Raw genomic sequence first — 26,395 nt, forward strand, 5'->3', positions numbered from 1 at the left:
CGGTTATTGAATGGTGCATTTTGTATAACCGTGGTTATAGAAAATTGCATCAAAAGATAGAGTTTTATTGACACATACTGCATCAAATTGATGATATAGTGTTTATCAATCCATCTATACAATGTCACTTGTTTCTATTTTTAATTACTTTAAGGCTGGTTCTTAAAAGAACCTTTGGAACTGGAAGGTGGAGAGGGGGAATTTGGATGGGCAGAACATGAGTGTTGGAACATGAAAGAAGGGGTAAAAAGGGAAGACATATTTATTTTGGTTTTATTGGTTTGGGCAGTTCTGTTGGTGATTTGTGATGTGTACTGCCCACTCGTCTAGGGTGGCACTTCCTACAGTAATCATGTTGTGGCACATGAGGCATTAAATCAGGCATTCATACAGGTTTGCTGCTGGTTGGATGACAACAGCCTGGGTCACAAGTGGTTCAGCACTGTCCTGTTTGCAGAATGTGCTGCACTTGCGGAGGCCCTGGATGTTACTGGAAATGTTTCCAGAGCTGGTGGCGTGGATGAGGAGGTAGATGTCACACTGCAGTCCCGTTGTATTGATTGTGATCCATGGGCCTTCACTGTCTGCTTCTAGTGGGCCTGCGGTTGGGCTTGTCTACTCTATCCCAATCCACCCGCACAAGATGCCTAATAAGTGTTGAGGTGCCCATACTCTGCGATGTGATGTTGGACGGCCCCATCACAGAACCTTGCAGCAGAAGGTGCAGCGGATTGACTTTCAGGCTGTGGTGCTCTGGCACCAGGAAGTACCTCCAGCAATCCGACACCTGCATGATGCTCTTCGCCTGCTTGTAGGGAAGGATGAGGCAGTGGCGACCCAGATGAAATCTGCATCTTCATGACGGACGCTGACTTGTTGGAAGTCATCATCACTGCTGTCACTGGATGGTCCTTGGATGATGCAAAAAGCAAGACCAGGGAGGAAAATGCACATAGGAAAACAAGATTAGACAAAAGGACAATGGGCCTCATTACGACCCAGGCGGTAAGTTACCGCCTGGGCCGTGACTTTACCACCATGGCGTAAACTATGTTTACGCCATGGTGGTTGGCGGACTTACCGCCCCATTCCGACCTTGGCGGGGCGGTAAGTCCCCAATCCCCATTTACCCTTCCCCATTCCCATTTTTGCCCCATAGGGCATAATGGGAGTGGGGAAGGCGTTAATTACGCCACCGTAAATTACGGTGGCGTAATTAACTCCATGGTCCCTTAGCGCCATGGATTTTAACACCTGCTAAAAGCAGGTGTTAAAACCTCCATGGCGCTAAGGGACCTCGTAATCAGGCGGTAAGGGTCGGCGCTCTTTACGCTGCCGTAAACCCCTTACCGCCTGGGTCGTAATGAGGCCCAATGCCACCTAAAAGAAAAAGTAAAAAAAAAGAAACCACAAACTAAATAAAAGAATAGACAATACAGACAGATGACAAAACAAGGGAGAGAGATATAGGACTAAAGGAATGTTAAAAGGGATAAGGAAAATAGGATTTAGTGAGGTGAAATGTGCATTTGCAGGTGGAGTGGAAATGCTCTCAACCAAAGACAAAAAGCAAAGAAAGAATAATACGAAGTTCCTTTGGGTGTGGTCAAATAGCCACGGTTATGATGCAGACCAATCAGGAGCCATGTTGCAGAGTTGCATGAGGCGTCATTGCATTCGCATGCTGGGCGTGGTCTCGTAGCCGCGGGAAATGGGCAGAATAAAGGGAGGTAAAAAAACAAACGGAAGGATTTAATTCCTTCTAATGATTTTAACTGGCCAAGTAAGCTTATTTGTGGTGTGAGCTATCATAATGTCACTATAAGAACACATATATACACATATTTCAGATCACCTGCATATGCATATGTCTGTATAAATGCAATGACACGTGCAGGACATATCCTATGGGAGCTTTGCAGTAATAAGATGAAACCTGCATCTATTGTAACCGTGATTATATACCCAAAGATGAGAAATTAAACCAATGGCATTTTGAGTTGAAACAAATGTGTGATTGGTTGAAACAATGTGTATTTTGCAAAAATATGTGGTACTGAAAGGTGGTAGTTCTTGTATATTCTCTTCAGGGAAAGGTGTTCTATTTGCAGATGTGGATGTGATGACTGTATAAATACTATTCGTGGACGTGTATGATACACTTTTGGGATGTGGACAAAAGGAAACAATTTCATCAACAGATTCTGACAACTCCTTCACTGGGTTGTCAACTGATGAATCCGAATTTTTAGAAGATTGTGAAGGAACATCTAACTATCAGAATAGAACTAACAGCCATGTAGAAGGTACAGGGCAAGTATGTGAGAAGCATTGATTAACCAGATTGTTCTGTTTTTTTCTATATCACTTTAGAGTGTTTGAACAAAGAGGTATGTGTTCAAGCTGTGGAAAGATATTTTTGACTGAGAGCACCAGATAAGTGTTTGCCAAAAGGAAATGGATAAACCATTTAAGAAACAGGCACCTGTTATATTTATGTAATTCTTTGATGGAATGCAGTAGTGGAATTGGAGAATTGGAGAAGTAGAGGGATACTCTGAGTAAAATAGCATGTTCTGTGTATACTTTTGATATGAAACAGCTTGTTTAAGAGCCACCTATATAGGATATGTATTCATATTGAAAATGTATGGTGAGTGGTTTTATATAGACGCAGTGTCATCGCAGTTATGCAGTAATTGCTAAAATAAGTTTACTTTGTACATCTACATATATATGTGTGTAATAGGTAGTCCTTAAAAGGACTGTTTTTTGGTATATTGATTGTCATTTTCTAACAAAGTTGGATTGTTGATACAATGTACTCCATCATTTCTATAAATATTAGACAACTAAAACTGAATGCTGTTATTGGGTATCCACATATGTTTCTGATTTCTGTTGAACGCAGGAACTACTATATTCACATTGCTCTGTGATTTCTCAATTTTGGACTTAAATCTTATGGTCCACTTCCACTTTTGCTGCTGAGTTATGTTGGACAAAATGAAGGTGGTGTGAGGGAAGAATTCCATTTGTTTTTCCAAATCTTGTTTTGTAATAAAAGACAGGCAAATGCGTTGTGTATACCCCAGATCATTACCCCCATGATGAATGAGTATGACATCTGACTGCTCTCTTCTTCCCATACAAAACAATTTCTCAAACATCTAGCACAATTGCATTCCCCACATTCCAAACCATTTAATTTTAAAATCTGATAAATCCAGGTGAATGTCAATATGTAAAAACAAAATCAACCGAAGCACCCATGATTCACTCACACCACACAGGTTTACCTCCAGCCAAGATGTCTGCACTCTGTGTGGGATTTTTGAAAATGAATACTTATGTTTAATTCAAGTATTAGTTGTTGGGTGTGAATAATGTCAGTATTTCTGTGTTTGCAATTGGTAGGTTTGATTGTTTTCTTTTATGTGATAGGTTGACATAAACATGTTTCAGCCATTTTGTTAAGTGTGGATGTTTAGTCTTCTTTCATTGCCAGGTTTTAAAAAAATGTTTCACCAGCACCATTTTGATTTGAACGTCTGTTCTGCTTACAGAAACACTACTGTGCTGACTGTTTGAGCCTGGCTCATGTGAAAATCTTTGGATATTTTGGAGAACTTGACAGCGAGTGGTACATGTCCTGGAGGGCCAGAGGTTCAGAAGGCCAGCCTAGTTTCTTGGAACAGGGTAACCTCTGGACAAGCCAGAACAATCAGGGTACGATGGCGGCGGTCAAGACTAGGTCTCAAGAGGAGTAAGGGTGACTGAAAGCCCGGAATGAGCACACAAAGCAAGGACGCTTACAAATTACTCCAGACAGGTGATATATTACACGGACGCGGTAGCGTCCATGTAGTTATGGTTAAGTTGGTGTTTCCATAGGAAGAGCATTTTTTGGGTGGCTTATAACTTCGCTCCCTCTGGACGAATCCTCACCAAACTTTGCAAAAAAAGTATATGGCCCACTCTGAATTTGCAAAGTTTGGAGAGGTTTGGTCCAGGGGGGCCAAGTTATAGGGGGGTTCCCAAAACTTTTGTTTTTTCCCGTAGACATAATGGGAAAAAACTTTGTGCACGCCTACAGGCCAAACCCCTGGTCGGATTTACACCAAATTTGCCGCGGGAGCGGGGGCTTGGTCCCGAAAGCATGCTTTTGCAAATTTGGTGTAAATCCGTCCAGTAGTTTTTTTTAAAATGACCAAAATGTAAGGCAAAAAAATGAGCGATATCTCTGTTCGCTCCGCGGACGGACTTCCCGGTTCGCTCCGCGGACAGTGCCCCGATTGGCCGAGCGGCTTGCGTGATGTCTGCGGACATGCGACGTGTTCGCTGATTGGACGGCGTGGTGCGTGAAGTGCGTCAGATTTTCTGTGGCGCCCGCTATCTTGCATAAAAGGACGACCGCGGACAGCGCGGTGAAACTTGGATTAAAAATTGTATTTAGTGGAGTGTGTTGGTGTGTAAGAGTGTTTGGGGAGGGTGGGGGTATGAGATAGGTTCAGTGTTCTGTTTTTTTTATGTGCTAGACACTTTTGTTGTGTTCGATTTTTCTGCGGACAACACGGCTGTTCTGAAATGTTCGTAAATAAACAGAATGGATTCGGTGTTATGTTGAAAGTGTTCTAAGAAGACTCGTGGGGTCCTGGAATGTTCGCAGGGGGTATCCTGAAGATGTTGTCTGTATTGTTCGTTGTCAAGCTGAAAGTGTTCTAAGAACACTCGTGGTGTCCGGAAATGTTCGTACATTAAGAAAATGGGGGTGTTCTGAGGACGTTGTCCGTATTGTTCGCTGGCAAGTTGAATTTGTTCTAAGAACACTTGCGGTATCCTTAAATGTTTGAAAATAAACAAAATGGGGGTGTTCTGAGGACATTCTCCGTATTGTGTGCCTGCTTAGCTGTATCCAATGAGGGAATGGCACAGAGAATTAAGTGGAAATGGTAGAAGGGCTGTCTAAGAGTTATGCGGTCCGCGGACAGGGTGTGCTACATCCGGGGTTTTCCAGCAAATCCAGCATGGAAAGAAGACTGTAGGGATCAGCCAATCAGATGTTGAGGTTGTGGATTTATGTTCAAAGAGACTGTGTGTAGTGAAGATGGCAGAAGTGGAGAAAGTCAGGGTGTTGGTGCTCGGAGATATGTTTGTGCATGGTTTACAACAGTATGCTCAATGCAGGCATGTTGCAAAGAATTTCGATATGGGCAAGATCAACAGTCCCCATGTGGTAGTTGGCATCTTTGATGTCCTGGGTGTTAGTGTTAGCAGTGCACGGTGGCGCGAGTTATGGTTGCTTATCTTACCATAACTGCCGAATTTCAGGGGGTTTTCGGTTTTACTTTGAACCATAACGTCCCTTTAACAACGTTTTTTTTACTGAATTTGATAGGTTTTTAGTAGCGCAACTTAACCATAACGTCCCTTTTAACAAAGTTTTTTCACTGAATTAAAAATATAGACACATTTATTACAAGGCCTTTGTAACATCAACCATAGTAAAGAATCACGGTAAAACTCCAATAAACCAACACATCACAAGCAATACAATATATATACAAGACCAAGGGGTCTAAAGAGTTAGAAGCACGAAATATGCAGACCACCTAGATGGGGAGGAAAACAGGCAGTGCAAGTAATCGTTAGACCCGGTTCGACATCAGAGGCCACCAAACTAGAAGGAAGTCTGGGCCCTACGAAGAGTGGAGCCTTGTGCTCAAAAGTACCTGCACACACGGGTGCCAACGTGCAAAGGAGAGTCTCTTCAGGGAGATCAGGCAGTTCAGAGAGGTGAACAAAACGATGATGAACAGTTCCCTGCTACTCAAGCGCGGCCTCCACTTGTGGGCAGAAGCAGGGCGCGAGTGCGGAAAAGGGTTGCTGTTTATGACACGTCTCACTTCAGACCTGGGAATGCCAAGTGTACGAATCGTGTGAGAGTGCCGAGGACATGGGATTAGCAGTAAGCCAGACGGCGGTGACAGAGCAAGGTTCCTGTGTAGGCTGGTCAGTCCACTGGATGGCCCAGGGACACTTCTGAAGGCTTACGTACAGGATTTGGTGCGATGCCGAGAATAGTTGTTCCCACTATTCTAAAGGGTCGAAGCGCCAGTACAGGCCTTCTCGTTCGATCAGAGGCAGAGGGGCCTCACAGGACGACAGCAGTGCAGGGTGCCAAACCTTCAAGGGGTCACCAGCGATTCCTCGACTCAGCTTCTTAGTTGCAGGATACTTGGCTCCTTATCCTTCGTTCGTGAGAACTCAGGAGATCGACATGGTAGTGGTGTTTCCAGCCTCCTCTTATCCAGAGTTCCCTTCGCGCCAAAACGGAGAGGACCCAATGGGAGATCTGCTCACAAAACACTCACACCATACGTGGACCTATCACGGACCACGGTGGTCCCAGGCATTCAAGACACTCTAGACTCTCTAGCACCCAGGATGTGTATTGGGAACAGACATCCCAGCCCACATCCTGGAGACACACACAAGGCATGCAGAAGCCCGCGAAAGTGTTGTGTTTCGCGGGAAAGTGCATGACCAAATAAGGACTGCCCCTGGTCGGCTCGACCTGGGGGAATGTGAAGGGGCAAGACGGTCAGCGGACAGGACAAAGAACTTCGTGGCATGGCCATTTTGGAGGCCAGGCCACCCATTTGGGCCAAACGCGGGAAGCGCGGTTAACATGGCAAAAAGGGGTTCAAAACACAAAGAAAGAATAGCTGCCACCAGTCCCGTCTGTGACACACTTGCACATTTCATGATAAGTCCAGCGAGAGTTTCTAGGGCCATTGGAATGACTAGAGACCCAAGAGAGTGGTAATGTAAGTTACGGTGCACTCTTGTTTCATGTTGCTCAAAAGCTGCAACATGAGGAAAGGACTAAGGGAAACGAAGTCTCCTGGTACTGACTGTCTTAAGGCATGCCAGTTTCCCCGTAAGAATGGAGCGAAAGCCCAGAGGAGTGCGGCGGAAGGCCGCGCTTCTCCGGCAGAGTCTAGATCAGGGTGTAAAACAACAGCAAACAGTTTGGGGGTTGCCACATGGAAGGAAAATTACCTACAATTATGAAATCTTTCCTAACAATGCGTATGTCTAATTCAACAATGGGTGTTTCTCTTTAATGGGATGGTCAGTAATCTTGTGAAAATAGAAAGTAGCATTGATAAAGGTGTTGATAGTATATTGTTATGTACAACTGATAAAGACAGTCTTCGGCTGATTCCGGCGCTCCTCAATATGTCCATATGAAATAGATGCTGGTCAGCGAAACTAGTCTATTACCCCTAGACTGTACGGGAAGTGAATAAACGTATTTGAATGTTTAGACCTTAAAGGAATTTTCGCGCTCTGCAGAGAAAAAAGACTATGGGCCTCATTACACGGAAGGCGGTAAGGGTTAACGGTCACCGGTAATGGTACCGGTGACCGTTAACCCTTACCGCCTTACTACGAGGTCCCTTTGCGGGTAGGTACTTTAACGCCTGCTGTTTAGCAGGTGTTAAAAACTAACCCGCAAAGGGACCAGGGTGCTAATTACGGTACCGCAATTTGCGGCACCGTAATTAGCGCCTTCCCCATTCCCATAGAGCCCTATGGGGCAAAAATGGGAATGGGGAACGGCAATGGGGAAGGGGGAATTACCGCCCCGCCAACCTTGGAATAGGGCAGTAATTCCCCTTTCCACCAAGGCGGCGCCGGTATTTTACCGGCATGGACCAAGGTGCTAATAGCACCTTGGTCCTCCGCCTACCGTGTAATGAGGCCCTATGTTTCCAGTTTAACAGGAAAAAATGTATATACTTCAAATGGTAGTTTCAAAAACTTTTGCAAAAATAAAGATGTGGCAGATGTTAGTTCTATAGTCTTAGCCTCGATTTTATTCCAAACAGGAAATGGTTGAAATTATAAATTGCAAGCAAAGCAAACACTGTTGCGTCACAGGATTTAAATATGCAAAAAAAGGCAAATTTGTTTACTATATAGGTACTGTTGCTTCACAGGTTTGGTTTTAGTTCCATCCAATTAATTGCATCCCAGTTCAATGTAGTAGTTAAACATTGTTGCATCACAGGATTCAGTTGGTCTCAAAAAATGCAAGGTCAAATACCCAACACGTGTTTTACCGTCTGGTGAATGGCGGATCTTCAGGGTTTTTTTTAAAAATTGAATTGAGAGTGGTTCAAAGAAAGAAAATCGGTTGAACTGATGGTATTTGTTTTTGTTCTACAATGGTGCCTGGTAAGGATCAGAGAAAAAAGAAGGGAAAAATTACTTTAATTAAAAAGAAAAAAATGGATATCCAATTTTATACATATCCTGTTTGTGACCCTTTTTATTCAAAAATATTTAAACAAATGGGTGGCTGTGTAGGGGTTATTGTTTTTAAAGAAAAGGACCGATCTCTAGATATATATACAAAAAAGCACTTACTTGAGTAGCCCGTTTCAATTGACTGGTGTAGGTGGATCTGGCTATCACATTTTGGAATTAGAAGTGGCTGTTTGTAAGAATGACCCTAAGTGGAAACAATGTACAAATGCGATGTCAGTGGTAATCGCGTGTATAGCGGACATAATTAAGCTCTGAAATGTGAGCACTGTGATGTACACGATACAGTTGGTACCGCTTTAGCAAAAACTATGGGGTGAGGCTTCTTACATAGGTATAAAGCATGGGAATTTCCAATGGTAGCAGTTTGAAATTGATCTCCGGTTCGATTGCCGAGTGTTCGTACTGTGGACACTGCCGGGAATGACCCGGAAGAGAAATAAAGGGAGAATGAAAGCCGTGACGTTGCGGTCACATGAACGTGACCGCACTGCGCAATTGAGAAAATATGTTAATATGCACGCCATGATTGAATGGGTTTCCATAGACCAAATATGATGAGATAAACCTTATGGATTTAACTCATGTGGAGAAGGAGCTCTACTAGATGGGTGTATCTCTTAGTAGATGGAGACTAGTAAGCCCTAAGCAGATACCAAATTTGTATTTCAATTATATGGTATAAGTTTGAATTCATGCAAAAGGAGGTAGACATGGACTGGTCAGGTATGTGACTAATCATACTCAAACACACTTCACCCTGGTGTTCCACACAAAGGGGGTGATGAAAACTTAATTTGGTAAAATTACTGCCAGATAGATCTATGTTAATTCAAAGATATAACAGGAAAAAGCACAAACGATACAAAAAGAAATACATTGACTGATTTACAAGCATATTGTTAACTCATTCTTGAATTCTAAAAGAATAAATGTATTAATTAAGCAAAACATAGTGTTCTCATTGCAAAAAGTGGTGTAGTTCGTGGTCTACATTGAGCCCACTGAAAATTGAGTCCATGGACCAGATCCAGTAGACTTCTCTTTTTCGAAGACATAGGGCCTCATTACACGGATGGCGGTAAGGATTTACCGGTACCGGTAAAATACCGGTACCGGTAAATCCTTACCGCCTTACTACGAGGTCCCTTTGCGGGTTGGCGGATTTAACGCCTGCCTTTTGCAGGCGTTAAAATCCAACCCGCTAAGGGGCCTCGGAGCTAATTACGGCACCGCAAAATTGCGGTGCCGTAATTAGCGCCTTCCTCATTCCCATAGAGCCCTATGGGGCAGAAATGGGAATGGGGAAGGGCAATGGTGGAAGGGGGATTTACCGCCCCTCCAACCTTGGAATGGGGCGGTAAATCCCCTTTCCGCCAAGGCGGTGCCGGTATTTTACCAGCATGAGCCATGGCGCTAATAGCGCCATGGCTCACCGCCTACCGTGTAATGAGGCCCATAGTTCCAAATCGCCTCCTCTTTTTGGAGGTGAAAGTTTTTCGATCCCATACCATTGGATTTTTGCTAGGTCTGACTCCTGGTGATATTTATGAAAGTGAAATGCTAGAGGGGATGTCATGTCCTTGTTTTTTATTGCTCTCAAATGTTCACCAACTCTGATTTTGAATTTTCTTATTGTACTCCCAATGTAAGGTTTGTTGCATGCGCAAATGATGGTGTAAATGACAAAGTTGGTATTGCAATTTAGGAGTTCTTTGATTTTTCTTTTTTTGCCATTTGGTTGTTCGAAATCTTTTTTAGCGTTAAACATGTGTGGACAGATCTGGCAATTGTTACATTTGTAATTCCCTTGGGTGGGAGCTGTTAGCCAGGATTGCTTTTGTATTGAAGAATCTCTTTTGTACTTTTCGTATTTTATGTTGTCAAAATGTGATAGACTTATTATTTTCTTGAGGTTGATGCAATTACGAAAGACAACATTTGGTTTTTTATCCAAAAGCTTGTTAAGATCTATGATTATTGGTACTGTAAGTCGTAATGAATCTAGGTGTATCTGAAAATGGTTATTTTTTCTTTTTTTCTTTTGATTGTAGTAAAGTTGTTCTGGATCTCTCTTTGGTTTTTCGAAGCATTGTTTTCAAATGTTTAGAGCTGTAACCACGGTTTTTGAATTTTTTGATAGTTGCTGATTGGTGTTTGTTACATTCTAATTCTGATGTACAGTTACGTTTAATGCAAAGAAATTCTCCAAATGGAATGTTCTGAATGATATGATGAGGATGGTTGCTAGAAGCGTGTAAGATAATATTGACGGCTGTTTCTTTGGTGTACAGTGTACTATGGATTGTCCGGTTGTGTATATACAGATGAAGATCCAGAAAATGAATTGCTTGTTGGTTGTAATTGATAGTAAATTTCAAGTTGTAATCGTTGTTGTTCAAAAAGGCATGATAATCCAATAGTTGTTGTTGTTCTGATCCATTCCAAATAATGATGATATTGTCGATGTATCTTCCCCAAAAAGCAATTCTATTGTTGATCGTGAAGTCCGGATGTTGCCAAGCAAATTGTGTTTCGAAATGTCCCATGTAGAGGTTGGCATAGTGTGGGGCAAATTTTGTCCCCATTGCTGTGCCTTGCATTTGTCTAAAGATTTTGTCTCCAAAGCAAAAGATGTTATTGTTTAAAGTAAAATGAATCATTTCCAAAATCATCATATTTTGATCTAAAAGAGAAACATATATGGTTTTCAAAAAATTTTCCGTTGTTGTGATTCCCTTTTCATGAATAATGCTGGTATATAGCGCTGTTACTTTGAAAGTGACGAACCAGTAGTTATCTTCCCAGAATATATTCTCCAGTTGGTTAAGTGCATGAGTGGTATCTTTGATGTAGGAACTCAGGCTGGAGGCTAAGGGCTGTAAATAATGATCAATGTATTCGGAATTCTTTCAGTGACTGATCCGATACTGTTAATAATAGGTCTCCATTGTGGTAAAGCCGTGAATGGTTTATGGATTTTGGGCATGAAATAAATTGTTGAGAGTACTGGATGAGTGACGTTCATGTATTCATGTTCTTCAACTGATAGTAAACCTTTGTCGTGCCAGTGTGAGCTCATTAATTTCCAATCTGATACTAGGTGGGATTCGTTGCAAGGGGTTGATAACATTCTGAGTCATTCAATTGATTCATAGCTATTTGAATGTAGTCGTCCATTTTCAAAAGAACAATGTTCCCGCCCTTGTCGGCCGTTCTCACAATTTTTTTTGTTATTTATAATGTTATTTATAATGTGCTTAATACCCAGAGGTTTCTAAGCGCTGACCCGGGGAATCAAACCTGTGTTGCTCCGTGTCATCTTGCTTCCAAGGTGAGTGCATTGACGCTGAGCTATCCTCTCCAGCCAATGACATTGTAATCCTCTTTTAATGTCTTCATGGCTTGCAATTGTTGTTGGCTAAGATTTTGATTGATTTTGATTTTGTGATTAGAAAGATAGAGTTGCCTTAGCTCTTTTTGGACTGCTTTTTGGAAGATATCTATGACGTTGTCTGATGGTAAAATTGGAGTGAAGCGTTATTGAGATTTAAGTTTGGTATATTTGGCTATGTTGTGTACAGATATAAAGAGGAAAATGTGTTGCTTCGTACTGAGATTACTGTGTACAAAAGGTTATTAATTGAGAAAAAAGAACTCTAACACTTATGTTGGAATATTGCACAGGTCAATAGATTTAGAACCCAGGCAGTAAGTTGATTGGTTCCATGTAAAAGCAATTTCATTTTACAAGTGCAATGTCTGTGTCTAATCAGATTCAGATATGGGTGTGTCTAGTGTTTTTAAGGGCTGCTCTTGTTGAAGGGTGAAGGAGGTGCACAGTTCTGTAATACATTTTACAGTCAAGGGGTAGATGGTGATGTAGTAAAATGTTATATTGGATAGATAGAGTGCAGTCACAATATTTTGTTAAGGGACCCTTTTCTGTTGAAGGTATTTCTACTTATAAGTTACATTTATGTTGTGAAGTATGTCATTGAAATTCTGGACAGCTGTTATATGTGCGTACGGTAAGTATTGTTCTCAAATATAATGAATTCCTGCACAAAAATTAGAATCTGTTGAGGACGGTTTACTGTCTAACGACGATAAGACAGAACTACTCCTCCTTGGTTCCTAACCAAGACTCAGCCTTTAACTCTTTCATCATTGATGGCAGTACCATCAAGGTATCCAATGACACCAAAACCCTAGGCATATACCTAGACTCCATACTATCCCTAACAAGACAAACCAATGCCATAACCTCTTCAACAGCCTACATGTGTAAACTCATCACCCCCTGTCGACCATTCCTTAAAACTGCCAACTGTACCACTCTTCCCAGAACCCTTATCATCTCGAAACTCGACTATTGCAACACGCTCTATTTAGGGACCAGCCAACAGAACTTGAATAAACTACAAGTAACACAAAACAACGCCATCCAGGCAGCATTAAACATCCCAAAAAATCATCATATTCGGACACCAGAAGCAGCCTACATTGGCTATTGGTTACTTAAAGAATCACCCTCAAATCATTGTCACTTACCCATAATGCATTGCCAATCAGACACCGAAATATCTATCCAACCGATTCACACGAAACACATCTGATCGCCCTCTTAGAGCAGCCCAAGCACATTGCCTACTACTACCAAGGTTCAGATTTCAGAAAGCATGGGGTTGTAGTTTCTCGGTACTCGCCACAATGTTGTGGAATGCACTACCTAACCCACTCAGATCAGAATCATCATTCCATTCCTTCAGAAGCAAAGTTAAAACTTGGCTTGTAGCTCAGGACCATTAGAGCCAACCAGAGACACTGTGATCACAACTTATGCTGTCATCATGATGTATGTTCTGCTTTTAGGTTGAGCACCCTTGTAAATAGCTACTGTTTGTAGCTACTGTTTGTAAATTGACTTGCAAAATGCTATGTATATGATTGACTGTAAATTGTGTAACTGTACCCTGCTCGAAACGCGCCCAGATGCCTCTAGACTAAGCACGCTATTCAAATAAATAAAATACAAATACAAATACTTATAATTGTGCACATTTCCTGCCATGCTTGCATTTGTTTGAGCATGTTTAATGTATCCCTATGAGGGTTTCTGCTTTATACTGGTGTATGAATCAGCTGCAACACATAGGGATGTTGTGCATTGTTAAATACAGTATACAGTAAATTAAAAAAACATTGTCAAAGTGAACATAATATTTATAACTATCACACATTAGCCAGGCAGTGCTATCTTATGCAGAGTTATTTACACTGTTTTGCTGATGCTAGAATCAATGTCTAACTTTATAGCAGCATTGCAGTACCCGAGAAATGCATTTGCCATGGCTACTGAAAACTGGTGGAATTCATAATGCTTCCTTACTGTTGATGCTGGAGTCCTATCATTAACACAGTTTATGTTAAGAAAAGAGTAAGTGGTATTAGTAGGTACTGAGGCTTCTATAAGATAAGGCAAAGGACGCTCCAAGCTTATATAATAAGCATGCATTACAACAGTATAATGGAGGTGTTTAGGGTTCTTCAAGCTTTTGCTGTCCGATGTCTTGGTGTAGGCTTTCTAACAGCTTTATCTGATATATTGAATGTTAAGGAATTATGGGTTTTCTAATTCAGAACATATGAAAAGCTGCAGGTTGCAGTGGCTTTAAGCTGTGGGTAACAATGCTAATACATTTCAGCAGCACACTTGCTGGATCATTTGTGTGGCACTGAAGAAGGGAGCAGTTCAAATGCAATTAATGTTTCATTTGTCCTCTTTGCCGTATACATGCTTGAAAGTGAGATGTGAGGTTTGGCTTAAATGGAATGCATTGAAGCATTACTGATGGATTTTCTAGAGTGAATATTACATTTGTGTAATATGGGTGGAAGTGTTTTACGACAGAAAATGTGTTACAGAACTTAGAAGATTGTCAGTAATCTATTTTCTAATTACATGTACACATTGAACGCTTGGGCGCAGCGTGTTCATTGAAATAATGTATGCTTCTCACAGTTTCATTTGGTATAATGTGATATACTAGCAGAAAACGAGAACACAGTGTATCATGCATAAAGTGTAAAAGTACATTTCAGAATAGTAGTATTTTGTAGAAACAATATCTAACAGCTAGTAGCACCCAGACTTTGTCCAAATACCAGTATTTGGAATCCTTGCATTCTGTTGGTTAATTAGAACTGTTGACTGCATATATTAATCGGATTGCATATTCAATGCGTTGTATGTGTGTACATTGGTCTTGAAAATTAAGTATTTTTTTTCTAGAGTATAATCTAAGAATGCCTTCAAAGAAATGTGCTTTACACAACATAAGAAAGTAACAGTATACGGAGGGTAGAAAAGTTTCTATATCTGAACATGTTGAGGCTGTTGTTTCATGTTCTGTAGAATGCTGTAATGAGAGTAATTTGGTAAGGTATGGCAAAGAGCAAGTATGGGAAAATCTCTCATTTCGAGTGAAGCCATGTCATCTACTGAAACCAGTAGAACTACTCTGATTAAAGTAGACTATTAATAGAAAGAGTGTATCAACATCACTACAGCGAATGAAGAAACGGGATGTTCAGAGAAACATTCCAAGTACTGTTTTACTTTTAAGAGACAGGCTTAAGAATGTTCATAACAAATGTTTCACCCTCGAGAGTTCTCAAATCTTTGGAGAAGTGTAAAATCAGGTCATGGTCATGTGTTCAAATGTGTCTTAAGGAAAAAGTAATTAGAGGAAATCATTGCAAAGGCTTTTCATGTGAAAAGGAAATAGTGCATTTTAGTGCTAAACATTTTAAAAAGTTGGCAAAGATCACAAAGGGATTCTACTAAAAAGTGTAGTCAATGTGTGCACTTACACAAGGACACTTTTATTTATTTGCCATGTGTTTTATTGTATAAAAGCATTTGACATAAATTACATTATAATACAAAAACCATCATATTTTCCATACAACTATTAACATATCCATATCATCTATTGTAATACCACATACTACATACATCTTCATACATCTACATGACATACATTTAATAATTTCTTAGATCATAAACTTCATTAAAAACAAGTACTCCCTTTCCTTAACAGCATATTACAATACAATTAATCAACACATTTCATAAATTGTTTATTTAAAATATCGTCTGTTAATCAATTCTCTAACATTGGCACCTGAGATTCAATTTGATTTCAACCTGCTTCCAGAGTCTGTAAAGAGCTTTGTGCAAAGCTATGATATTTGCGTTTATGCAATATTGCCAAAAGTCACCAGATTTGATAATGTCATAATCCTATAAAAAAATTCCCCAAATTGCATATAGATGTCCCCGCTCCTTACATTCAGTCATAACATGCCTGGTTTTTTCATGCATATAGGCACATTTACAAATCCTGCAGGTTCTATTCTCACAAGGTATACCCAATTCTGGTCCACGTATCACTACCGTGGGAAATTAATTCAGTCTCGTAGGTAAGACAAATCTTTGCAATGCGGGAGGTGGACTTAATATCAGATATTTTTGAGTTTTCATAAAGTGATGAGTTGCCCTAGTATGTTCCTGACATTATTTAAAAGCACCCAACTGTTTGTAATTCTTGTTCCACCTTCACAGTCTGGCCTTTTTTTCAAAGGTTTGTTTCAATTGGTAAAACTGTGGCCCAATCAGGGATCCAGCCAATTGTTTGGAATAGTTCTCTGTTTTGCTTTTGAAATTCATCTAGCTTTGTATCTATATCCTTATTCATTACCTTCCCCATTAAGTTCAACAAAGGGCATGTTAGATTTTTCAAAGCTTTCATTTAAAGTATCCCTTGCCGCATAAGGCCCTGTTCCACCAGAGATGTCAAACCCAACTCCAATCTAATTGTTTCTATGGGGACACATTGAGGGAGGCCGAATATCCGTCTCCAGAATTTGCCATACAACACCTTCAGCCAATCATAATGATTAATTCCATGGCCTCCAAACCATACAACACTGCTGGAGAAAAACATTGCTTATAGGTTAGTACTATTCCATTCATCATACTATAACCCACACATTTCTTAATCAATACTGTAAGGCCCATCACCTTTTTCTTTTTTAGCAATAATCAATCACCATGTTTTTAGCAGTACTGATAGGTATTCCCACTTAATTGTAAGTGGCCACTTGCTAAATTTTACTTTCCGCAAGATTCACTGAGCAAGATGGTCATTGTTTTTTGTCAAAATGTCATGAATTCTGGAGTTTTTGTATTTAGTACCAGTCCATTTTCCCCAGCACATGTGCACAATGATCTTTGCATCTCCATATACGTGTGGTCGACAAGGATGGCATCATCAGCAAAGGAGAGTCAAGTTGCATGAAAATTAACGATTTTTGGAGGACAGTGTCTTATGTTCTGAACCATGGCCAGCAAATCTGCCAGGTATAGATTAAAGAGCGAGGGTGCAGACACACAACCCATTTTGAGACCTTTATTAGTAGGATACAGGCTGTGCAGGCATCCATGTTACTCAATCTTATCTGTACTCCAGTGTCATTATTTAGCTGGACAGGTATGTTTAACAGCCCTCTGGCTATATTCCAATGCTCTTGTTTTTGCCATTACTGAGTCCTATTAACTCAGTGAAATGCTGCTCTGAAGTCAATAAACAATACATATAGTAGGGGAAAGTGTTAGTCCAGAAACGACCCTATAGTATGTATACTGCGTATATTATGTTGGCCAGAAACCAATCGCATCATGTACCATATATTGCCAGCCAGCACAGAATCGTCAACATATTGAGAATAACCAGAGGGCGTCCATTTTGTGAAATATCCGCCATTTGCTTTTTCTTTTTTCTGTAAAACCACTTTGCAAAATGTATTCTATACTTCGAGCTCATGCACGTCGCAAGGCCACAGCCTGAATGATGAAAGACCAACACAGACAGGAATGTCAGACGATACAGAAATACATTGTTTTCCTCCCTCACAACATCCTTGGAAGCAAGCAGAAACTTCATCTAATCAGCGGCCCAGGTGCCGGCCTGTCTTGTAAACTCTGTAGCAATAGGCAGTTAAAGCATGAATTATATTCGTTCTAGTGGTACTCCTTTGCAGAGAATGGTATTTGTCTGACCCCTGGTACATGAATAGAAATGCACAGATAATGTGCTGAAGAATGCCTCTCTCCTACGACCATGATATCCTTGCTGTACTAGGAGCTCTATGTTCTCCATAACAAAGAACCGTCTCTGCTACTGTTGCTAGAATAAGTATATTTAGACTGAATAAGAACTTGTCATAACGTGTCATAATTGTCATGATTGTCAATCATCGAACCCTAGCCTAAAAGTTACATTCTGGGCGGTTTGCATTGCCTTCTAAAAGATTGCATGTCATGTATAAATATTGCTGATTGAGCGTTGCTCGCTCTCTTGCATCTCACGAGGTCTGGTCTGGGTACACACGTTGCGAGACGTTAGACCCCAGTCGGGCGACTGAGAATACTTTGAAATAAACCAGACTTGTTTGGAAAAGCGAACTTCGTGTCTGTCGTGTCACTAGCATATGGTGATTGTGCCTTGGATTCCATATGAGGGGTCTTTACGGCCTAGAAAACATTTCTACGTAGTGCTTTACAAATCAGTTTATTTAAAAACAGAATATTGCGTGTTGTCTGAAATCCTAATGCCTGAAATCCTAAGCAATTGTGCAGTCTCTACCCAGCACTGTAATTCTCTTAAGATAAAAGTAGCCAATATCGTGCTAGGTACATCCAACAATGAAATCAACCTATAATTTGTGGGTGCCATATGAGAAAATGTTTTGTAATCTGGGATGAGCACAACTTATTCAATAAAATAATATAGGCCCACATACCACGGTCTTTCCGCAATACTACGTTGGGTAGGCCGTCATGCCCAGAGGCCCTTCAATTGTTTAGTTGGATAATAGCCATTACAATACTCTCAACATCAATTTTCCTTTTCATGCTGCCTTTATAAATATTAAGTAGACTATGTGCCCCGGTACTGTTTCCATTCTTTAAGGTCACCAGCATGGTTTGCCACATGGCATTTCTAATTGAGAATATTCATCTCTTGACCCAATTAATATTCTTGTTTTTAATTTTCCTATTAGGAACAACTCTTCTTTTTTTGTAGCTCTCCTTTTAATATACCTAATCACTTTCCTATATTCAAATTTAGCATCAGACATTGTTTTGCCGTATTCATTTTGATGTATGTGTCCCTGTTTTACTTAAAGATTTTCTCCCTGCACAGCAATCCCAGAAGTAAGCTACTTAATCCACTTTTCTATCTCATTCACCGTGATAATTTCCAACTGCATTAGCACATTCTTATCAGTCACTACTAGATGCTAGCTGACAATATTTATATTTAGATTGTTTCAGCTGATCTTATTTCCAACATTGTTAATATCAACATCACCTACCATATTGTTGTTTTTGATGTAAAGTGTCAATACAGCATGGTCACTTTATTTGATATGCTTCACAGTAAGTTTATCTGCAATATCTACCATTGCCTCACTTCAAAAAAATGATTAAGGGTGGACTTCCTATAATATTTTGACTAGCATGATTCCCTGGAATGTCATCATTAAATGTTTGTTTAATTTGATATATTCTCAGTCCTTCAGAAAACAGCACCATATCTTTCCCTGCCTGTTCATCTTTTTTTGCAGCATAGAACTTACTGCCTTTAAATTATCCGTTTTGGCTGTTTGTCGTTTATCAACACAATGGGCCTCATTCTGACTATGCCAGTGCAGTAACAACGGTGCCGGCAAGACTACCAGCACCGTTGTTACCGGACCATACACAGAGTCAGACCTGGCGGGCCGAATGGCACCCACCTACAGAGTTTGACGGAAGCACTGGCACCGTTATTAAAAGTGCCTTTGCTTCCCTGCTCCCCATTCCCATTGAGTCCCATGGAAACACAATGTCTTGATGTATAAGCGCCTTAAAAATGCACAATAAATAAATAAAAATAAATAAATAAATCCCCCTAGTAGATCCTGAGTACAAAATGGAATTGATGCCCACTGATTGTAAACCGAGTGATTAGATGCTGTAGATTGGCCCTCGACCCACACTGTACCTACTACAACCAGTAATTTGAATAATGTTGATTTAGAGAAACATGTAAAGTGAGTGGTGTAGGTCTGTGCATGATTTTGATCTGGTACTTGGTCCATGGATATGGCGACATTTCAGGGATATCGATCTTTAGTGTAATGGTGCAAAAGGGACCTAAGGGCAGGTTTGCTTGTTTTGGTCTGATCAGGGCTTTACTGAGTCATCGAGAGCTGCAATACAGGATCCCCTGACATTCTTCACCAGGTTGCAAAAATTTGAGACCAATCAACATATACTTATTTTGTATGTTTATAATAGACCTTAAGGATCTACTCCCCTTGGTACCCTACTTCTAATGCAGGAAATCATGCATATTGGAACATCAATTTGCAGCAGATTCCCACATCCTGGTTGCAAGTGACCTTAACTTGCAATGTGTGCCCTTAAAAATACTTTAAAAACGTTACCGGCACCGTCGTTTCCAGACCCGCATATTACAGGTCTGCCTGCTGGAGCTGCCATGCCCGACAGGTCTGACACTGTCAGGCACAGCGGCCACGGTAGGCAGACTGGTCACGGAAGCAGCAGCACCGTTAGCAACAGTGCTTCAGTGGTCCCCACTCTCGTAGAGGCAAATATTTACAGGTCCAGCGGCAACCCTCCAGTAGCACCGGCATGGTTATCGCGAGACCCGCAATGAGGTCCATGGTCTTTCAGCCAAAATTTATGAAGCCTCATAGGTTGGTTGTGGAGGTAGATGGAATCAAGCTTGAGCAGGTCCTGTATTATGATTTTCTAGGACTCGGTTTCCTGAAAACAGCTCCTGGCAGGATCAGCTTATTAAATCATGTTTAACTTTGGAGAAAATATTCGGGGTGTATGAAGATTTTCAGTAATTCTCAGGTGCAGATCTGTGTCCCCTGCCTTTCAGACCTACAACTTGCAGGCTCTTCCATCCGCTCTCTATGGTGTGGAAATGTACAGCTATTCAATCTCTGGCAATTGCCTAGAATAAGTTCCTAAACTTGCTATCACAAATAGTTTGCCAAATGTTTCTCTTCACATGGACTGTGGAATTTGCCCTATATCTGACATATCCTTATTTTGATCCATATTGTATTGGGTGAGAATTTGGAGCACTCTCTAACAAGGGAAGTATAGCAAGACTGTATCTTGCCTCCTCAGTTCTAAGGGAGGGCCTTTGTTCCCATGGATGGCTCATGTAAAAAAAAATGTCTATTAGTTTTAAATCTTCAGAGTCTGTGGCTTGACCAGCTGTCCACTTGCAGGGCATGCAAGACTATGAAATCTAAGGACACAGAAAAGCTGTTGAGGGGAAGGCTTAAGAGTTATTGCAGTCTACTGAGTACTGGAGGGCAGACTAGTCCTTGGGTTCGAACAATTCCTTAACATTATATCACCATACTTTGCCCTCGTGCTATTCGTGGAGTTCCGGTTAGGAACGCTGAAAGTGCGAAAATGTACGATTAGTTGGGGCGATTCTAACACTGTAATTTGCCCAGTCTGCAACTCTAATGATGAAACAATCATACATTTACTATTTCTTTGTATCGGATATAGAGCTCTGAGAGCAAAATATGTTCAAGCTATGCTCAGAGCTGATAACATTTGCAACATTGAAAAGGTCACTGACTAGTTACAGGGTGACAATTGACCTTCATTTTGTTTACTTCACAGCCAAGTACATACATCATGTCTGACTGCTGAGGCAGCAGCAGGTTTTGTAAAATGCTTATTAATGTGACTTCACTTGTATATACATCTATTAAATAGTAACTGTAGTCTAACCAGTTTAAGTGGCAGGTTTTTATTTAGTGTTCTACTTGTCAAGGTAGTGCTTCTACACACTTATTGTGGCAATAAGCCACGAGACTGCAGGCCAATACCGCCCCAGGTAATGCCCTCGGGGCCCTAGTTACAGGCCCGAGTGGAGCGAGGGCCTTAACGAAGCCCTGGGGGCATTACCACGGGCGGTATTGGCCCGCAGTCGAGGGGCTTATTGCCATTAGTACCCCGGCCTATTAGACCGGGGTACTAATTGCTTTTTTTTCTGTTCTGAAACACTAGTGGTAGGTGTGAAGGGTTGGGAGATCAGGAGTATGTGTTCGTTCTGGCAGAATTTATCCAGACCGGATATGGCTGCATTAGGCCTGAGGAGAACGCCTGGCTGGGGTGGGTGTAACCAGCAGTGATTACTTAGAGTGATGTGGAGTGAGCGGCGGATGTTGGTATGAGAACAGTTATACCGAATGGTGTCATAGTATCTCTGTGTTCTAGTTGACTGGTGGTGTAAGGAGAGAGTAAGCGTGGTGGTGAGATATGATGGGTTATATGCCCTTTTAGACGTTCTTTGCATTCCAAACCATAGTATATACGTCACGCAAATTCTATGGGCTCCCATGCATGCACACCTGTCTGCCTCACGCATGCACTCCAGTCAGCCCCATGCATGTGCTCGTGTCTGCTCCATGCTCTACGCATTCGGCAGCTCTAGGTATTCATCCATTCCACGCGCTCATCATTATTGGATGCAATCTGTGCTTGTTCGTTCTAGGTATTCATCCGCTTTATGCCATCACATGTACTAAGCAATCACCTGTTTTACGCACTTATCCCCGCTAGGCACTCATCCCCTCTTGCACTCATCCCCTCTACGCACTCATCCCCTCTATGCACTCATCCCCTCTATGTACTCATCTGCTCCCCGCGCTCATCTGCTTTAAGCACTCGTGCTTTTCACGCATTCAACAGCAATATCCTGTTCTATATATTCATCTCTACACTCATCTGTTCTATATCTTCATCCGTTCTGTACACTCATTCTCTCTGTACACTTATCAACTCATCCGTTCTATCCACTCATCTACTCTATCCACTCAACCACTCTATCCACGCATCGGTCTATCCACTCATCCGGTCTATCCATTCATCTGGGCCATCCACTGGGCCATCCACTCATCCGGTCCATCAACTCATCCGGTCCATCCACTCATCTGGTCTATCCACTAATCCGGTCTATCCACTCATCCGGTCTATCCACTCATCCGGTCTATCCACTCATCCGGTCTATACACTCTTCCGCTCTATGCACTCATCCGCTCTATACACTCCTCCACTCTATAAATGCGATTTAAAATATACTATTTGATAGTTGGCCCCCACACCAGATCTTGGGGGTAGAACAGTGGGAACGAAGCCTCAAAGTTTGGCTTGCTCCGTTTCTGAAGTGGCCCCTCCCATCTCCAGTTGCCGCTCCACCCAAATGTAGGTTTCATTGTACTTCTGCTCCTAAAAAAAAAGGTCAGAAAAAAAGGTCTCACCGATCACGCTCTGGCTTGGCTGACCTCTTTCCTCTCCAATCAACCCTCCCAGGTCCAACTTGGGTCCTTCCTATAATCTATCTTCCTCTCCACTTGTGGTGTTACCCAGGGGTCTAACCTCTCGCCCTAGCTGTTCAACCAATACCTGGCAACTCTTGCCCATCTGGTCTACCTATCTCATCTCCGATTGCCTTACTGCCATTCAAGATTGGTGTGCTGCCAACTATCCTTGTCTGAATGCCAGCAAGATGGAGATCCTCCTCATTGGCACACCATCTCCATCATTTTCCCTCACTCTCTGGCCAGCCTTTCTTGGCCCTCCTCCTATACCCCCCTGCAAGGCCAAGAACCTCTCAGTCACCTTTGATTCCACACTTTCCTTCTCCGCCCACATCACTGATGTCTCAAAAAATGTTACTTCTTACTGCACCTCCTCAGAGGTACACTGCATTTCCTCTCCTACCTCCAGAAGCCCGCTGCCTCCCAAGCTCTGGTTCCCTCTAAGTTGGACTATTGCAACAGCCTCTTCCTTAATCTACCTGCCTCTACTCTCTGCCCTTTGCCATTTATCCAGAACAGGACTGCGAGACTTGTCCTTGGACACAAGCCCTGGGATCATACCTCTCCATCTCTGAAATCTCTCCATTGGCTCCCAGTGGATGCAAGGATTAAATTCAAGATCCTTTGCATTGTCCATAACGATTTATGGGGACTGGGTCCAACATACGGTCAGCTATCCCTCCGCAAATACCTCCCACCTCGAGCTCGCCGCTCTTCTACCTCCAACTCCCTCACGGTCTGTTGTTTCTCAAAGAAACGAGCTAGGGTTAGATCTCTGTCTTCGCCTGGCACCTCCGTTTGGAACAGCCTCCCTGCCACTCTAAAACTTGAGGAGAACCATCTCGGGTTCCGGAAGCAGCTCAGACCTTCCTCTTTGCTTCTGCTTTCCCCTCCCCTCTCCCCTGCTGATTCTGTTCTCCCTCAGCACTGTGCACCTGGCCACCTTCTGTCCTCTGGGCCAAGGTAGTTGTTCACCCCATCACCCTCACGCACTGCCTCTGGGCCACCCCTTGCACTGGGGTCTGTACCTGTACCCATAAAGTCCCCCCCTTTTCTTCCTGAACTTATCAGACATACCCAGCCTCCTGCCTTAAACCAAGCACTTGCCACTTGCTGGCTGCACTGCCATTGTTTGTTGCCTTTATTATTTATTATTTTTCTGTTTTTCTCCTTGCTCCGCACTCTCTTTTTCTCCCCCCTTCCATGCAGTTCTCCCCCTCTCCCATGCACTTGCGCGTTCTCAATGTCACTTGGCCTAGTAAGATCATTGTTTTTGTTCTCCCCTGTTCCCCTTCCCTTTGCCTTGTCGGTCTCTGAAACACTTGTGTATGAGCACAATAGAAATAAAATATCAATATCAATATCAATATCGGAAACAACTTGGACCAGGCATTTTCAAAGTCTTCTTATGAATCCTGAAGTACCACCAAATGCTCCATTTATGGGTATTACTGATCTGACCAAATTCAGATTCGATGCTCTAGACATTTTGATAATAATCAAAAAATTAAGCTCATCTAGAGCACCTAGTCCAGATAATTTATCCAATGCAATTCTTAAATCCAATCTGGAGGCTTGGAGTCACTTCGGGATATACTATTCAAATAGATAATGATAACTAGTAAAATTCCCCCATCATGGCAAGAAGCTATATTAATTCCGATTGTTAAGAAAGGAAACATGTCCAAACCAGATAACTACTGCCCCATCGCACTTTTAGATGCTCCGAGAAAAATCTTAGCTAGACTGTTAATATGTGATTACTTAAAATGGCTTACAGTACATAATTTGTTGTATATACACCAATCCGGATTTCTACCTCGATTGGTACTGCACTAAACCTTCTAATACTTTCCGCTATAAAATTCCAAGTGATTCAAACAAAACAACCAGTCTTTCTTGCCTTAATTGATTTCAAACAGGCTTTCGATTCCGTCCCTCACCAGATTTTCTGGACCAAGCTTTTTAACTCCAAACTGCCCCTCTTACATCAGCTTTTTAATTTACCTATTTTACTCTAGCATTTCCATTAAAGTAAAACTCATGTCAGATGGCCTCTCATCAAAAGCTATAGAAACAAACACCAGTCTAAAACAAGGCTGCACCTTTGCCTTGATTCTTTTAAACTTTTTTTATTAAAGATATTTACCTTTTAATTCTGTTTGCTCTTTCCCCCAAAGATTAGGAACTTCGGAGATATTGTATCTTCTGTACGCTGATGATTTGGTACTTTTAGACAGAACGCCCATCGGGCTGCAAAGGAAACTCTCAGCCTTTACTCTCTATGCTGAAGCTAACAACCTTGTTATTAATACAAGTAAATCTAATATTTTCATTTTCCTTCATCGTCCCTTGAAATCAGGATGTAAATCTAACTGGTTACTATCTAAGAACTATCTCTCCCAAATACCGCAATATAAATATCTTGGAGTAAATACTAACTCACACCCCTCGAAACAACCCTATAAAAGTGAACTTATTCCAATAATGAGATTGTTAGCTATCCAAGGCAAAGCACTCCAGAGGAAATACAGGAAGTTTTCAATATTACCAGCAAGATTATTTTACATACAGAAAGTTATCCCGATAATCACGTATGGTAGTCAAACGAAAGCATCCCTAAATCTGTTAGGTGGGTGATCATCAAGGGTATATATTGGAAAGCAATTCTACCAGTCCCTCTAAATTCCCCAATTTCATTAATTAGATTTGACCTCGGTTTAACCTCACTCTCTGCGTCAGTATCCTGGTTAATGCTGAACATATAGGAAATGTTTGCTCTCTACAACCTCTGTGCACAACCTATTCCCAGCTCTCAAAACCCTTCTGGAAGCACCTAGATCAGGCCCTCTGGAAGATTGGAAGAAAGCATGCTCTCAAACACTACAACACGCGGATATCTCAATAGCTTTACTTCTGGAGAACCCTGACAAAGTGAAAATGAAGCTATGGCAACAGGATCGGATTGCCACATGGAACAAGTGGACCACATAAATGGCATTCAAGGTTGGTGCTTTTATAATCAAATCCTTGAATTAACTTCCACTCTATCTTAATAAATTCCCTGATCGAATTTATGCTGACTTCTGTTTGCGATTTCGTCTTAATCTGCTACTAACTAAAGCTAAAATTGCAACATATAATAAAGACAACTTAAGTAAAACATGCAGATTTTGTAAATTAGAAGACAGTACTGAGACCAAAGAACATCTCTTAACTGAATGCCACATACTCTTAACTGAATGCCACATACTTGCTGATCAGAGGAAACAATGGGCCTCATTCCGAGTAGGGCGCTATGGAGACCGGTGCCGGTAATCCCTTACCGCCCTACTACAAGGTCTCTTAGCGGGTCCCTCCAGTAACGCCTGGTCTGACCAGGCATTATGGACGGGACCCGCAAAAGGACCAGGGCGCAAATAACGGACTTGGCATGTGCGAGCCCGTTATTTGCGCCCTACCCATTCCCATTGAGCCCTATGGGGGCTAAAAAAATGGGGAATGGTATTTTTAATGGTGACTTACCGGTCCTGCAAAGGTCAGACTACACCGGTAAGTCCCC

This window comes from Ambystoma mexicanum, chromosome 7q (assembly GCF_040938575.1).
Source record: "Ambystoma mexicanum isolate Mex_15411 chromosome 7q, UKY_AmexF1_1, whole genome shotgun sequence".
Taxonomy (NCBI): domain Eukaryota; kingdom Metazoa; phylum Chordata; class Amphibia; order Caudata; family Ambystomatidae; genus Ambystoma; species Ambystoma mexicanum.